Consider the following 17,892-nt stretch of genomic DNA (forward strand, 5'->3'; position numbering starts at 1 on the left):
GGACAAGGAAGCGACTTGTCCCTGACCATGAACATCCACTAACGACGCGCTGCTTTGACATTTACCAGTTTCACGAGAGGAGGCAAAAGAGCTAGAGGCTGAGTCAGCAAGATAAGCCAAAACTTGCTCTTGCTGCTCCGGCTTTAAAAGCGGTTTTCCTACTCCCAGAAAAGGGAGCGTTCGAGGCCTTGTGTAGCCTGACGACGAACCTGGCTCCACAGCTCCAGACTTAGGTGCAATATTTTTTTTCCCACGACCAGCTGATGCTCCACCACTACCACTACCCTCATTACCAGCTGACAATGAACGCCCCCGGCCACGACCTCTTCCACCATACTTCCTCATTGTTTTAAAAACGTAAACAAACTAACGGTATTTGTTGCTGTCACACAAATTACACGGTGAGCTATAACTTCAGTATGATTTAGCTACCCCTTTATAGGTGAGTGAGACCACAACGAAAATCAGGCACAATGTTACACACTCTGTTGTTGGTGGCAACAAATGAGAGAGATGCCACACACGCAGGACTGTCACTGAAGCACAAATGTAAATATTAATCTCCCACTGATTTGATTTTTTTTTTTTTTCAGGGAGACTTTAGGAAAAAAAAATAATAGAATAAAATGATTTTTTCAGGAAGAATTTAGAAACCAAATAAAATAAAATGATTTTGTCAGGGAGAATTTAGAAAACAAATAAAACAAAAAAAGGCTTTCTATGGCCCACTGAGTGAGAGATGACGCACACAGGAGTCAGGAGTGGCACATAAGCCCAGAGGCCAATATTTATCTCCCACTGATTGATGTAGTGATTTTTTCAGGTAGATTTTGGAACCCAAATCAAGCTAAAAAAATAATAGGCTTTCTATGGCCCACAATTGGAGAGAGAGAGAGAGATGGCACACCCAGGAGTCAAGACTGGCACACAAGCAGAAAGGGCAATATTAATCTCCCACTGATTTGTTTTTTTTTTTTTTTTCAGGGAGACTTTAGGAAAAAAAAAATAGAATAAAATGATTTTTTCAGGAAGAATTTAGAAACCAAATAAAATAAAATGATTTTTTCAGGGAGAATTTAGAAAACAAATAAAACAAAAAAAGGCTTTCTATGGCCCACTGAGTGAGAGATGACGCACACAGGAGTCAGGAGTGGCACACAAGCCCAGAGGCCAATATTTATCTCCCACTGATTGATGTAGTGATTTTTTCAGGTAGATTTTGGAACCCAAATCAAGCTAAAAAAAATAATAGGCTTTCTATGGCCCACAATTGGAGAGAGAGAGAGAGATGGCACACCCAGGAGTCAAGACTGGCACACAAGCAGAAAGGGCAATATTAATCTCCCACTGATTTTTTTTTTTTTTTTTCAGGGAGACTTTAGGAAAAAAAAATAATAGAACAAAATGATTTTTTCAGGAAGAATTTAGAAACCAAATAAAATAAAATGATTTTTTCAGGGAGAATTTAGAAAACAAATAAAACAAAAAAAGGCTTTCTATGGCCCACTGAGTGAGAGATGACGCACACAGGAGTCAGGAGTGGCACACAAGCCCAGAGGCCAATATTTATCTCCCACTGATTGATGTAGTGATTTTTTCAGGTAGATTTTGGAACCCAAATCAAGCTAAAAAAATAATAGGCTTTCTATGGCCCAGAATTGGAGAGAGAGAGAGAGATGGCACACCCAGGAATCAAGACTGGCACACAAGCAGGAAGGGCAATATTAATCTCCCACTGATTGATGTAGTGATTTTTTCAGGTAGATTTTGGAACCCAAATCAAGCTAAAAAAATAATAGGCTTTCTATGGCCCACAATTGGAGAGAGAGAGAGAGATGGCACACCCAGGAGTCAAGACTGGCACACAAGCAGAAAGGGCAATATTAATCTCCCACTGATTTGTTTTTTTTTTTTTTTCAGGGAGACTTTAGGAAAAAAAAAAATAGAATAAAATGATTTTTTCAGGAAGAATTTAGAAACCAAATAAAATAAAATGATTTTTTCAGGGAGAATTTAGAAAACAAATAAAACAAAAAAAGGCTTTCTATGGCCCACTGAGTGAGAGATGACGCACACAGGAGTCAGGAGTGGCACACAAGCCCAGAGGCCAATATTTATCTCCCACTTTTTTTTTTTGTTCCAGGGAAAATTTATAAACCCAATAAAAAAAATAATAAATAGGCTTTCTATGGCCCACTATCTGAGAGACAGAGAGAGATGGCACGCTTAGGACTGGCACACAAGCCCAAAGGCCAATATTAATCTCCCTTTTTTTTAAGGGAGAATTTATAAAACCAAAAAAAAAAAAATAAATAGGCTTTCTATGGCCCACTATTTGTGAGAGAGATGGCACGCTCAGGACTGGCACACAAGCCCAAAGGCCAATATTAATCTCCCACTGATTGATTTATTGATTTTTTCAGGTAGAATTTAGAACCCAAATAAAGCAAAAAAAAAAAAATGGGCTTTCTATGGCCCACTGAGTGAGTGATGATGCACACAGGAGTCAGGAGTGGCACACAAGCCCTGAGGCCAATATTTTTCTCCCACTGATTGATGTAGTGATTTTTTCAGGTACATTTTAGAACCCAAATCAAGCAAAAAAATAAATAGGCTTTCTATGGCCCACTATTTGTGAGAGAGATGGCACGCTCAGGACTGGCATACAAGCCCAGAGGCCAATATTAATCTCCCACTTTTTTTTTTTTTGGTTCCAGGGAAAATTTATAAACCCAATAAAAAAATAAATAAATAGGCTTTCTATGGCCCACTATCTGAGAGAGAGAGATGGCACGCTTAGGACTGGCACACAAGCCCAAAGGCCAATATTAATCTCCCACTGATTGATTTATTGATTTTTTCAGGTAGAATTTGGAACCCAAATAAAGCAAAAAAAAAAAAATGGGCTTTCTATGGCCCACTGAGTGAGTGATGATGCACACATGAGTCAGGAGTGGCACACAAGCCCTGAGGCCAATATTTTTCTCCCACTGATTGATGTAGTGATTTTTTCAGGTAGATTTTAGAACCAAAATCAAGCAAAAAAATAAATAGGCTTTCTATGGCCCACTGACTGAGAGATGGCACACACAGGAGTCAAGAGTGGCACACAAGCCCTGAGGCCAATATTTTTCTCCCACTGATTGATGTAGTGATTTTTTCAGGTAGATTGTATAACCCAAATCAAGCAAAAAAATAAATAGGCTTTCTATGGCCCACTGAGTGAGAGATGACACAGACAGGGATGGCACTCTAGCAGAAATGTCAATCTTAATCTCCCACAAAAAAAAAAACAAAAAAACAGGGAGTGTCCTTCAATTACTATCTCCCTGCAGTAATCTCAGCCAGGTATGGCAGGCAGCAATAAGGAGTGGACTGATGCACAAATTAAATAAAAAGTGTGTATAAACAAAAAAGATAGCTGTGCAGAAAGGAAGGAACAAGAGGATTTGTGCTTTGAAAAAAGCAGTTGGTTTGCACAGCGGCGTACACACAGCAATGCAGCTATCAGGGAGCCTTCTAGGGCAGCCCAATGAGCTACAGCGCTGAGGGGGAAAAAAAAAAATGTAGCTTCCACTGTCCCTGCACACCGAAGGTGGTGTTAGGCAGTGGAAATCGCTACAGCACAAGCGGTTTGGTGGTTAATGGACCCTGCCTAACGCTATCCCTGCTTCTGACGAAGCGGCAGCAACCTCTCCCTAAGCTCAGATCAGCAGCAGTAACATGGCGGTCGGCGGGAACTCCCTTTTATAGCCCCTGTGACGCCGCAGACAGCAAGCCAATCACTGCAATGCCCTTCTCTAAGATGGTGGGGACCAGGACCTATGTCATCACGCTGCCCACACTCTGCGTTTACCTTCATTGGCTGAGAAATGGCGCTTTTCGCGTCATTGAAACGCGACTTTGGCGCGAAAGTCGCGTACCGCATGGCCGACCCCGCACAGGGGTCGGATCGGGTTTCATGAAACCCGACTTTGCCAAAAGTCGGCGACTTTTGAAAATGAACGACCCGTTTCGCTCAACCCTACAGTACACAGCTTCAGTGGCAGACAGATATGCCACTAACAGGACTGATGCTGATGCAGACACTACCAATAAAAATCTCCCCCTTTTTATTTTTTCTGGGAGAATATTGAAGAAATGTGGCCCACTCTTATACAGTATATGTTCTGTGGCACACAATTTGAGACAGGTGGCACACACAGGACTGGCACTGAAGCAGAAATGCCAATCTTAATCTCCCACTACTTTTATTTTTTCAGGGAGAATTTAAAAGAAATCTGGCCCAGTATTACACACTAGGTTTAATGTGGCACACAATTTGAGACAGGTGGCACACACAGCACTGGCAATGAGGCAGAATTGCCAATCTTAATCTCCCACTATTTTTATTTTTTCAGGGAGAATTTAAAAGAAATCTGGCCCAGTATTACACACTAGGTTTAATGTGGCACAAAATTTGAGACAGGTGGCACACACGGGAGTGGCACTGAAGCAGAAATGCCAATCTTAATCTCCCACAATTTTTTTTTTCAGGGAGAATTGAAAAGAAATCTGGCCCAGTATTACCCACTAGGTTTAATGTGGCACAAAATTTGAGACAGGTGGCACACACAGGACTGGCACTGAAGCAGAAATGCCAATCTTAATCTCCCACTATTTTTTTTTCAGGGAGAATTTAAAAGAAATCTGGCCCAGTATTACACACTAGGTTTAATGTGGCAAAAATTTGAGACAGGTGGCACACTCAGGAGTGGCACTGAAGCAGAAATGCCAATCTTAATCTCCCACTATTTTTATTTTTTCAGGGAGAATTTAAAAGAAATCTGGCCCAGTATTACACACTAGGTTTAATGTGGCACAAAATTTGAGACAGGTGGCACACACAGCACTGGCAATGAGGCAGAATTGCCAATCTTAATCTCCCACTATTTTTATTTTTTCAGGGAGAATTGAAAAGAAATCTGGCCCAGTATTACACACTGGGTTTAATGTGGCACACAATTTGAGACAGGTGGCACACACAGGACTGGCACTGAAGCAGAAAAGCCAATCTTAATCTCCCACTATTTTTATTTTTTCAGGGAGAATTTAAAAGAAATCTGGCCCAGTATTACACACTAGGTTTAATGTGACACAAAATTTGAGACAGGTGGCACACACAGCACTGGCAATGAGGCAGAATTGCCAATCTTAATCTCTCACTTTTTTTTTCAGGGAGAATTTAAAAGAAATCTGGCCCAGTATTACACACTAAGTTTAATGTGGCACAAAATTTGAGACAGGTGGCACACACAGGAGTGGCACTGAAGCAGAAATGCCAATCTTAATCTCCCACTATTTTTTTTTCAGGGAGAATTTAAAAGAAATCTGGCCCAGTATTACACACTAGGTTTAATGTGGCACAAAATTAGAGACAGATGCCACACACAGCACTGGCACTGAGGCAAAATTGCCAATCTTAATCTCCCACTATTTTTTTTTATTTATGGGAGAATTGGCAAGAAATCAGGCCCACTGTAAGACTGTATGTTTTCTGTGCCAGAAAATGAGATACAGGACTGCCACTGATACAGATTTGCCAATTTTAATCTGCACCCTTTTTTTTTCTTCAGGGAGACTAGTGAATAAATCTGGGCCACTGTATTAGAGTATATTTTCTGTGGCAGAAAGTGGCTTGAAGAGATATAACGAAAAAAAAAAAAAAAGGGACTGTCCTACAATTACTATCTCCCTGCAGTAATCTCAGCAAAGTATGGCAGGCAGCAATAACAAGGAGTGGACTGCTGCACAAAAAAGTCAAAAGTGTGGACAAACAAACAAGATAGCTGTGCAGAAAGGAAGGAGCAACAGGATTTGTGCTTTGAAAAATGCAGTTGGTTTGCACAGCGGTGTACAAACAGCAATGCAGCTATCAGGGAGCCTTCTAGGGCAGCCCAATGAGCTACAGCGCTGAGGGAAAAAAAATGTAGCCTCCACTGTCCCTGCAAACAAAAGGTGGTCTTGGACAGTGGAAATCGCTACAGCACAAGCGGTTTGGGGGTTATTGTACCCTGCCTAACGCTATCCCTGCTTCTGACGAAGCGGCAGCAGCCTCTCCCTATGCTCAGATCAGCAGCAGTAAGATGGCGGTCAGCGGGAATGCCCCTTTATAGCCCCTGTGACGCCGCAGAAAGCAAGCCAATCACTGCAATGCCCTTCTCTAAGATGGTGGGGACTGAGACCTATGTCATCACGCTGCCCAAACTCTGCGTCCACCTTCATTGGCTGAGAAATGGCGCTTTTTGCATCATTGAAACGTGACTTTGGCGCGAAAGTTGCGTACCGCATGGCCGACCCCACACAGGGATCGGTTCGGGTTTCATGAAACCCGACTTTGCCAAAAGTCGGCGACTTATGAAAATGACCGACCTGTTTCACTCAACCCTAGTGATTACTGGTGGGTAGGGTGTGGGGGAGAGTAAATGATGAACTGGGGGTTCCTGTTTCTCTACATGGCAGCACTATGTTACTTTTTCTTCATCTGACAGTGTAGAAGTTGGTTACAAAGTGAGGAATGTGCTCTGAAAGGGGTGCTCTATGTAACTATATAACTGTGTGTTATTTTCTGCAATGACTAGTGGCTGAAAAAAGTGATAGCGATCTGTACTGGATAAAGAAAAGCAAAGATTAAATACTTCAACTAGAGATGTCACTGGTGAGTAAGTGTGTTACCTGTACACCTACACTCTATAGTACATACAGGGCTCCTGGGCATAATGTCACTGTTGATCCCTGCATTACCTGTACATTGACACTATACACAGAGCTCCTGTGTATAATGTCACCGGTGATCTTTGTATTACCTGTACACTATACACTATATACTGAGCTCCTGTTCATAATGTCATTGGTGATCGCTGTATTACCTGTACGCTATATACTATATACAGAACTCCTATGTATAATGTCACTGGTGATCACTGTATTACTTGTATACTGACACTATATTCTGTATACTACATACAGAGCTTCTTTGTATAATGGCACTTATGGTAATATTAGTATAGTTTTTTTCATTAATGATCAATATTGTAGTATTCAGTCACTATAGGGTGGTAAAATTTGTATATGGTATTATTTGGCCTCTATGTGGTGCCAATATGTGGTCTGGCCATGGTGTGGCGGTATTTGTTTCTTGAATGTGGTATTATTGATCATTTTAAAAAATGGATGTGACACATTCTCATAAGGAAAAATAAAGAAAAATATACCTAAAAAGAGTATTGGATATTATAACAAATGTTTAATAGGTTAGCGTAGAGTAGGACCCTGCCAAAGAGTCTACCTTGTCATTGTGGCAGCTTCAAAAATCTTTTAGCCAAATCAAAAGCTGATGGCTATGTATGTGATATAGTGTTTGATGGGAACTGTTAATATGTGATTGGTGAGGACGTGGTGCTGAAGTGAAGTTTTTCCAAGAATGAGCGGTGGGACTATGAAAAGTTTGAGGGGTGGAGGCGTAGCTGGATTGGTGCCTTTGCGGATTCTCAAGCGAGCCCCAAAATTTTGCCAGTATGGGGCCCTGAAGTTAATAGTGACAGCCCTATGTGGAAGGCTAAATAGATAGAGTGTACAGCCCAAAGGGTGTACCAGGAACTAAAGAAAACATTTTAATTGTACCACAGAAGTGATTAGACACAGTCAGTATCGCAAACAAAAACTTACATTCTGGAATTTTGTAGGTGATGTTTTCTTTGATTGAAGTCATTCTCATCACTTACAGGAATTTTTGAGGATCACATAGGGAATTAGATCCATCAGATTGTGGACTCTCTCCCTTTTTACACCATAAATGAGCATTGCTAATGGAGTAGGAAAAATACTCAGTTCGAAAACTGTTCTGATTGTTTTATTTACACTTTATATGACATAAATCTAAGGGAAATGTATGCAATCATCAAACACTTTCCCCCTGGTCCGGTTACACTACTCATACTAAATGGAAAATCTATTCTTTGAGATTAGTTCTTTGCTACTTCTATTTAATGAGAGAGCTTACTGTTTTAAGATAGGTTATTAGAATTATCATACTCCAGTCTGAGGCACACAGCTTCCATCCATAAAATTCACTTTTTATCTTGACAGGAGGCTTGATGAGGTAACAGATTCTGTAATTGAGAACATTTGGATTAAAGTGGCCTAGTAATAAATTGTCACCTCTGGGATTAATTATGCAGTGCTAACATTTTTATGAGGCTTGATAGAGCCAAACGTGTAAATCTAACCTTCCTTATCTAGTAGAGCAAAATATTATTATTAGTAGTATTTATTTATATAGCACCATTAATTCCGTGGTGCTGTACATGAGAAGGGGTTACATCAAATTACAAATATCACTACAGTAAACAAACTAACAATGACAGACTGATACAGAGGGGAGATGACCTTACATTCTACAGGATTGTCGGGAAGGAGGCAGTAGGTTGGGGGTTGCATTAGCTCCAATGGTGTTGAGGTGGTCGTGTGGTCTTTACCGTTTGTAAGCTTCTTTGAAGAGATGGGTTTTTAGGTTCCGTTTAAAGGATCCAAATGTGGTGGATAACCAGACGTTTTGGGGCACAGAATTTCAGATGATGTGGGATATTTGGGAGAAGTCTTGGAGGCGATTGAGTGAGGAGCGAATAAGCGTGGAGGAGAGGAGGAGGTCTTGGGAGGACCGGAGATTACGTGAGAGAAGATATTAGAGATTAGTACGGAAATATATGGAGGAGAAAGGTTATGGATGGCTTCGTAGGTCAGTGTTAGTAATTTAAACTGGATACGCTGGGAAATTGGGAGCCAGTGAAGGGATTTGCAAAGAGGGGAAAAAGGAGTGTAGTGAGGAGAGAGATTAATTGGTCGGGCAGCAGAGTTAAGGATGGACTGGAGGGGTGCGAGAGTGTTAGACTGTAGCCCACAAAGGACGATCTTGCAGTAGTTGAGGCGAGAGATGATTAGGGCATGCACAATCATTTTGGTAGAGTGAGGGTTGAGGAAAGGACGGATTCTGGAAATATTTTTGAGCTGGAGGCGACAGGAGGAGGCGAGAGCTTGGATGAGCGGTTTAAAGGACAAGGCAGAGTCCAGGGTTACTCCGAGGCAGCGAATTACCGGGACGGGGGAAAGTGTGAATTCATTTATTGTGATAGATAGATCAGGTAGGGACAGTGTGCGAGATGGAGGAAAGATAATTAGTTTGGTTTTGTCCACATTGAGTTTGAGGAAGCGAGAGGAGAAGAAGGAAGATATGGCTGATATACACTCTGGAATTCTCGACAGCAGAGAGGTGACATCTGGGCCAGAGAGGTAGATATGAGTGTCATCAAAATATTATCAGATAGTCTATGTAATTATGCATTCCAGAGAGCTGGCGCAACACGAGAGAAGTCTTGGAGACAGAAGTGCGAGGTTTGGATTACGGGGGATGCTAGTCTTAGGTCATTTGTAGAATGGAGGGCACGTGTAGGGTGATAGACAGGGATGAGAGAGGAGATATAAGGTGGTGCAGAACTGTGGAGAGCTTTACGGGTGAGAGAGCTGAGTTTATACTGGACCCTGTAGCGAATGGGTAGCTCTGATAATATATTCATAATGCAGACTGCTGACAGGTCACTGATCCTTCATTGACCTGCCCCTAGTTTGCATGATGAATATTATCACATACTGAATTTAAAAAAAAACGCTTCCACAGGCAGGTGCTGGCCGGCACCTCTGCTGCAGCATAATCGCATGTGTTCTTTGCACTTATTCACTTTTGCAGATTTACTTCAGTGTGGTAAAAAAAGGTCATTTTGAAAATGGCGCCCGCCACACCTACGCAGTAGCAGCTATCAGTTTGTATAGAAATCCGATAGCTGCTGTTGCGTAGGTGTCGGAAGCGCCATCTTGCTGGAGAAGAAAACAAAATGCCCTCCACCAAGATGGTGCCACCCGCGCATGCACAGTAGCAGCTGTCAGCGATCTCCTAGAGCAAGAGAAGGTTACAAGAAGATAGCAAAGAGTTTTCATGCTGCCCTTTCCTCAGTTCGAAATGTATTTAAGAAATGTCAGTTAGCAGGAACAATGGAGGTCAAGAAAAGGTCTGGAAGACTGAGCAAAATTGGTTTTAGTGTTCAGAGACACCTGCACAAATATGACCTTCATGGAAAACTCATCAGAAGAAAATCTCTCCTGCGGCTTCACCATAAAATTCTGCCTCAGAAGTATGCAAAAGAACATCTTAATAAGCCTAATGTATTTTGAAAAGACGTCCTGTGGATCAATGAGGTTAAAATAGAAGTCTTTGGCCACAATGATTAAAGATATGTGTGGATAAAAAAGGGCACAGAATTTCAGGACAAGAACAACTCCCCAACTATTAAGCATGGGGGTGGATAAATGATGCTTTGGGATTGTTCTGCAGCCAATGGCACAGGGAACATTTCAGGTAGAAATGGAAGAGGGAAGAATGGATTCAATGAAATTTCAACAAATTATTGATGCAAACATAACACCATCTGTAAAAAAGCTGAAGTTGAAAAGACGATGGATTCTTAAAATAGAAAATGATGATCCTAAACAAATGTAAAAATCTTCAATAGACTACCTCATAATGCGCAAGCTGAAGGTTTTACAATGACGCTCACAGTCCTCTGATCTGAGCATCATTGAAAATCTGTGGCTAGACTTCAAAATAGCAGTACATGCAAGACGACACAGTACTCTCACAGAACAGGAAGAATTTTCGAAGGAAGAAAGGATGAAAATGAATCAACCTAGAATTAATTGAAAGACTCTTGTCTGGCTACAAAAATCATTTACAAGCTGTGATGCTTTCAAAAAGGGGTGCTATTATATACTAACCATGCAGGGTGCTCAGGCATTTGCATTGGCCCACTTTCCTTTTTGGAATTTGTAAAAGGTAAAAGATGAAAAAATATACAGAGGAAATATGTCATCTTTAACTCTAGGCATCTTAGAGATCATTTAATCTTCAACTTGGTTAACTGTTCACAATAACAGGGGTGCCCAAACATTTGCCTGCCACTAAGTACATGCCACACTAATAATTCAAGCAGACAGGTGTTGCATTAGCCTCTTTAGTGGTCACTGGTCATATGAACCCTGCCCCGCATTTCTGGTTCATTCCATGTTTTTTCAGAGTTAGCTAAGATTGTTATGAAAATATATAGTTATGTCCTAAATGTATGTTACACCAAAACATGGTACTGGTATCAGATGTATAAGTGTGAGAGAAAAAAAAAACCCATACCAATGCAAAAAATGTAGGAGCTGCTAACAGCATCTTATTCCGGTAGAAATACAAAATGCAGATGACACATGGCTTCTTTGCCTCTTTCAAGCACATTAGTAGGCAGCAAACAGAATATACAGGTGCTTCTCACAAAATTAGAATATCATCAAAAAGTTAATTAATTTCAGTTCTTCAATACAAAAAGTTAAACTCATATATTGTATAGTCATTACAGAGAGAGTGATCTATTTCAAGTGTCTATTTCTGTTAATGTTGATGATTATGGCTTTTAGAGCACTTCATGCCTCCCTCTGCCCATAAGCTTTTTGGAGATGGAAATTTCATTCTCCAGCAGGACTTGGCATCTGTCCACACTGCCCAAAGTACCAATACCTGGTTTATAAACAACAGTATCACTGTGCTTGACTGACCAGCAAGTTTGCCTGACCTTAACCCCATAATCTATGGAGAATTCTCAAGAGGAAGATGAGAGACACCAGACCCAACAATGCAGTTGAGCTGCAGGCTGCTATCAAAGCAACCTGGGCTTCCAAAACACCTCAGCAGTGCCACAAGCTGATAGTCTCCATGCAATTAATGCAGTAATTGATGCAGAAGGAGGCCCAACCAAGTATTGAGTGCATATACTAAACATACATTTCAGTAGACCAACATTTTGGATTTTAAAATCATTTTTCAAGCTGCTGTTATAAAGTATTCTAATTTACTGAGATAATGACTTTTGGGTTTTCATTGGCTGTAAGCCATAATCATCAACATTAACAGAAATAAACACTTTAATTACATCACTCTGTTTGTAATGACTCTATATAATGAGTTTTACTTTTTGTATTGAAGAACTGAAATGCCATATATGCTCGAGTATAAGCCGACCCGAGTATAAGCCGACCCCCCTAATTTTGCCACAAAAAACTGGAAAAACTTAATGACTCAAGTATAAGCCTAGGGTGCAGCAGCTACTGGTAAATGTCAAAAATAAAAATAGGTACCAATGAAAGTAAAATTAATTGAGACATCAGTAGGTTAAATGTTCTTAAATATCCATATTGATTCAGGAGCCCCATATAATGCTCCATACAGTTCATGATGGGCCCCATATAATTCTCCATACAAAACACGCCCCATATAATGCCCCATACAGTTTATGATGGGCCCCATAAGATGCTCCATATTAAAATATGCCCCATATAATGCTGCACAAATGCTGATTATGGCCCCACAAGATGCTCCATAGAGACATTTGCCCCATACAATGCTGCACAAATGCTGATTATGGCCCCATAAGATGCTCCATAGACACATTTGCCCCATATAATGATGCACAAATGCTGATTATGGAACCATAAGATGCTCCAGGAACAGACGTGCAGACCGAGGAACCACAGCAGTGCGAATGCCAATTTAGAGGTAATACACATGGCTCTCTGATTTCCAAATATGTATGGCTTTGGACTCCCACTTGGGATGTGCCGGTCTTGCACTAGAGGTATCTCCTGGGGACTGTCTTATTAAATAGATACTGTGGCCATTTTTTTGGTTATATACTCTGGCAGATGAAACTACCACTTCTTCAGTTTAAGGGTAATATCCCTCCTGGCAGCAGGATTTCTAGCACAGGATAATACATCATAATAATAGTGTATATTTTTTTCACTTTGCTCATATGATTAATATGATTAATGGTACCTCCCCCAGGGTCAGTATGCCTTAATACACATTGATATTGAATGAATAGACCTCCATGTGGTTTCCTTTTGATCTGCACGTCTTTTTCTTGCACAGTTGCACTTTATGCCCGTTAATTGCACATGCCTTCCATTATTCTCACTTTTTTTTGTATCAGTGCATTGTGTTTTTATGTGATAATAAAAGTTTTTTATATATCATTTTTTTGTGACTTGGTCGTATCTGTGGTTTCCACACTCTCGTATCTGAAATGGTAGTAAGCAGAACGTGGAATATAAATAGACATTTTGAAACTAATCATTCCCAGCTCTTGAAAAAATGTGAGGATGAAAGGAAGGAATACATTTCCAGGAAGGTACAACTTTCTAAGAGCCAATCTAATTCCATTCTTAAATTTGCAAAAGGCTCTACAAATTTAACATCTGCAAGTTTGAGCATTGCTCACTCCGTAGCTCAGCATAGAAAAGCACTCAGTGAGAGAGACCATGCGATCATGCCGCCACAGCGGGACACTAGACGACGAAAGAAAGTTTCAAACGATCTGCTACGACGTACGATTCTCAGCGGGGTCCCTGATCGCAGGAGCGTGTCAGACACTGCGATATCGTAACTATATCGCTCGAACGTCACGAATCGTGCCGTCGTAGCGATCAAAATTGCACTGTGTGACGGTACCCTTAAAGAAACTCTCCTAAGATGTGCACCAGTTCTATTTCAAGATATGCAGAATAGAGATGCAATTATTAAGAGAATATCTGAGCTACCACTCAGTAGAAATATCATAAAAGACCGAATAATGAGACTGAAAACAAACGTACTATATTTAACCCCTTCACCCCAAATCCTGTTTTCACCTAAGTGACAGGGCCAATTTTTACAATTCTGACCACTGTGACTTTATGAGGTCATAACTCTGAAACGCTTCAACAGATCCTGGTGATTCTGACACTGTTTTCTCGTGACATATTGTACTTCATGATAGTGGTAAAACTTCTTCGATATGACTTGCATTTATTTGTGAAAAAAACAAAAATTTGTCGGAAATTATGAAAATTTAGCAATTTTCAAACTCTTAGTTTTTATGCCCTTAAATTAGAGAGTTATATCACATAATATAGTTAATAAACAACATTTCCCACATGTCTGCTTTACATCAGCACAATTTTGGAAACATCATTTTTTTTTTGTTAGGGAGTTATAAGGGTTAAAAGTTGACAAGCGAATTCTCATTTTTGCAACAAAATTTGCAAAACCATTTTTTTTACGGACCACCTCAAACTTGAAGTGATTTTGAGGGGTTTATATGACAGAAAATGCCCAAAAGTGACACCATTCTAAAAACTGCACCCCTCAAGGTACGCAAAACCACATTCAAAAAGTTTATTAACCCTTCAGGTGCTTCACAGGAATTTTTTGAATGTTTAAAAAAATGGAACATTTAACTTTTTTTTCACAAAATTTTTACTTCAGGTCCAATTTGTTTCATTTTACCAAGGGTAACAGGAGAAATTGGACCACAAAAGTCGTTGTACAATTTGTCCTGAGTACGCCGATACCCCATATGTGGGGGTAAACCACTGTTTGGGCACATGGCAGAGCTCGGAAGGGAAGGAGCGCCATTTGACTTTTCAATGCAAGATTGTTAGGGCTAGCGGAACGCACCAAATGATAAGACAGATAGAGTATGGTGCGTTCGCAGCCCGGGGTCCACCGTGCAGAGATGGAATCTGCTGCCAAGTAATGATGGACTATATGGCGGTACTCATAAGTATACACACGTGGGTTAAACTTCACCCAGCGTGAAGGAAGCGATCCTGTTGCGTCACAGGACCGCGGTACCGCACATAGAGCGCGAGCAAGTAGTCAGCGAACTCAACCCCAACTAGGATTGAAGTCCGATTAGACCCTTGCTGGCACAACACCGCAACTGGGTGTGTAAGGAAACCAAATAACAATATTAAGGCACAAGAGTGCATGCGGTGCCGCACTGACGAACGCCACTAACCACCCAGGCTTGGGTAGGGAAAGCACAGAGGAAGTGCACGGCGCCATACTGGCGGTCACAGCAACTGGATGCTGTAATGTGTGATTCGTGCTGTAGGATAAGTCGGGCGCTAGATAGCAACCATACACCTTCCGCGAACAGACATTCAATAGGGTAGGGGTATCCAAGGACGACTTGCACTCACAACATACACACATTAACAATTGTACACTAGCGCATGGCCGTGCGGTCATGCGCAGTTTATATAGTTGCAGCACAGGAAGTGGCCACAGAAACTTTGCCCTTCCAAGACCTGCCAAGAGGACCAATGGAATATGCTGCAGAGCCTGAGCACATGACCCTCGATCTCCAACGGGAGATCTTGCCCTGGGCATGCTCAGTGTGTGCAGACAAGGACTTAGTTCCAGAGAAGTCCGCTCGCTGCTGACCAGCACTGGCTTTAATGGCAGAAGCTGAAGAAGCAGCAGTAACTCTCTGTACAGAGTGAGACTGAGCAAGACGCTGGGACCGACGTCCCTGCTGAGCAGACTCCACTGTGGCTGGATAAGAATGGGAGACCGCAGCGGAGATGGCTCGAGATTCCCCCTGTGCAGAAGCGGGAACTCGAGACCTAACATTACCCCCCTCCTAGGGCCCCCCCTCCTTGGGCCTCGCTACGCTCGAAGGCAGCAATGAGCTGTGGGGCCCGAATGTTTTCAGCAGGCTCCCATGACCTGTCCTCTGGGCCATAACCCTTCCAATCCACCAGATAGAACTTTTTGCCGCGTACCACCTTGCACCCCAAAATAGCGTTCACCTCGTAATCGTCCGTAGACGAACCCGATTTCCCGGCAGATGACTCGGAAAACCGGGACATGTATACGGGTTTCAAGAGGGACACATGAAAGGTGTCGGTGATACCCAAGCGTGGAGGAAGGGCCAAACGGTAGACCACAGGATTAACCCGTTCGAGAACCTTGAAGGGACCCAAGTAGCGAGGAGCAAACTAAGTGGACTCAACTCGCAGCCTGATGTTACGGGCGGAGAGCCACACCAAGTTGCCAGGAGCAAAGGTCGGAGCGGGGCGCCGATAAACATCGGCGGAGGACCTCATTCTCTCCTTGGAGGCCCGAATGGCATCCTGCGTGCGGTCCCAAATGTCCCGTGCCTCCACAGCCCAGTCTGCCACCCTGGAGTCAGCAGAAGACACAGGCATGGGCACAGGAACACGCGGATGCTGGCCGTAATTTAGGAGGAATAGAGTCTGACCGGTGGAGTCGGCTACGGCATTGTTAAGTGCAAACTCTGCCCACGGTAGCAAGGATGCCCAGTCATCCTGCCTGGCAGAAACAAAATGTCGTAAATATGTGACCAAGGTCTGGTTGGCCCTCTCTACCAACCCATTCATCTCGGGATGATATGCCGAAGAGAGATTCAACTCAATACTGAGTAGACGACAAAGCTCTCTCCAGAATCGAGACGCAAACTGGGGACCCCGGTCACTAACAATTTTGTCTGGCATACCGTGTAGGCGAAAGATATGTTTGACGACCAAGACAGCCAACGCCCGTGCAGAAGGTAGCCGCGGAAGAGGCACCAAGTGCACTATTTTGGAAAAATGGTCGGTGATCACCCAGATAATGGTGCAGTTACGAGACTTGGGTAAGCCCACCACAAAGTCCATCCCGACCATCTCCCAGGGCCTGTCCGCCACCGGCAGAGGATAAAGCAAACCAGCTGGCCGTTGCCGAGGAGTCTTGTTCTTGGCGCAAGAGACACACGCCCGAACATACTCTGCGACATCACGAGCCATATGCGGCCACCAGTATGTCCTCGCCAGTAACTCAGATGTCCTTTTGGTACCAAAATGTCCACCCACCCTGGACGAGTGTGCCCAAGAGAGAACCTCCGGTCGCAAACTGGATGGAACAAAAGTCTTGCCCGGGGGCACAGACTCTAGCAAAACCGGAGCCACAGTTCTCAAGCTCTCGGTGGGGACAATAAGCCGAGGCTCCTCCTCCTCCTCTGCAGATGACACAACGGAGCGAGAGAGAGCGTCGGCCCGAATGTTCTTCTCCCCAGAAAGAAAATGGAGGGTGAAATGAAACTGGGAGAAGAATAAGGACCATCTGGCCTGGCGAGAATTCAACCGCTGGGCTGTCTGCAGGTACACCAAATTTTTATGGTCTTTGAAGACTTGGAAAGGAAAACGTGCTCCCTCCAAGAGATGTCTCCACTCCGAGAAAGCCAACTTCATGGCTAGCAACTCCCTGTCCCCGATGGAATAATTCCTCTCTGCTGGTGAGAAGGTCTTGGAGAAAAAGAAGCAAGGATGCTTCCGACCTTGAGCATCCTTTTGGAAGAGGACTGCTCCAGCACCAACAGAAGAGGCATCCACCTCCATGATAAATGGCTTATCAACATCGGGGCGATGTAGGATGGGAGCGCTAGCGAAGTGTGACTTTATAGAGTTAACGGCCTTGGAGACCTCCTCAGACCACAATTTGGGATTCGCCCCCTTCTTGGTGAGGGCAACCAAGGGAGCTACCAAAGTTGAGAAGTGCGGAATGAACTGGCGAAAATAATTAATGAACCCCATAAAGCGCTGCACCGCTTTAAGAGAATGGGGTTCCTGCCAGTCCATCACAGCCTGTAGTTTGGCAGGATCCATAGCCAATCCCTGGGCAGAGATGATGTAGCCCAGGAAAGGTAAGGACTCCTGCTCAAACATACACTTCTCCAACTTGGCATAGAGGGAGTTTGCCCGTAGGAGGTCGAAGACTTTGCAAACATCTCTCCGGTGGGAGTCAATATCTGGAGAGTAGATGAGAATATCATCCAGATAGACTACGACCGAGGTGGAAAGCATATCCCGGAAGATATCGTTCACAAAGTCTTGGAAAATGGCTGGGGCATTACAGAGCCCGAAGGGCATCACCAGATATTC

Source organism: Ranitomeya imitator, chromosome 3 (genome assembly GCF_032444005.1).
Source record: "Ranitomeya imitator isolate aRanImi1 chromosome 3, aRanImi1.pri, whole genome shotgun sequence".
Classification (NCBI taxonomy): Eukaryota; Metazoa; Chordata; class Amphibia; order Anura; family Dendrobatidae; genus Ranitomeya; species Ranitomeya imitator.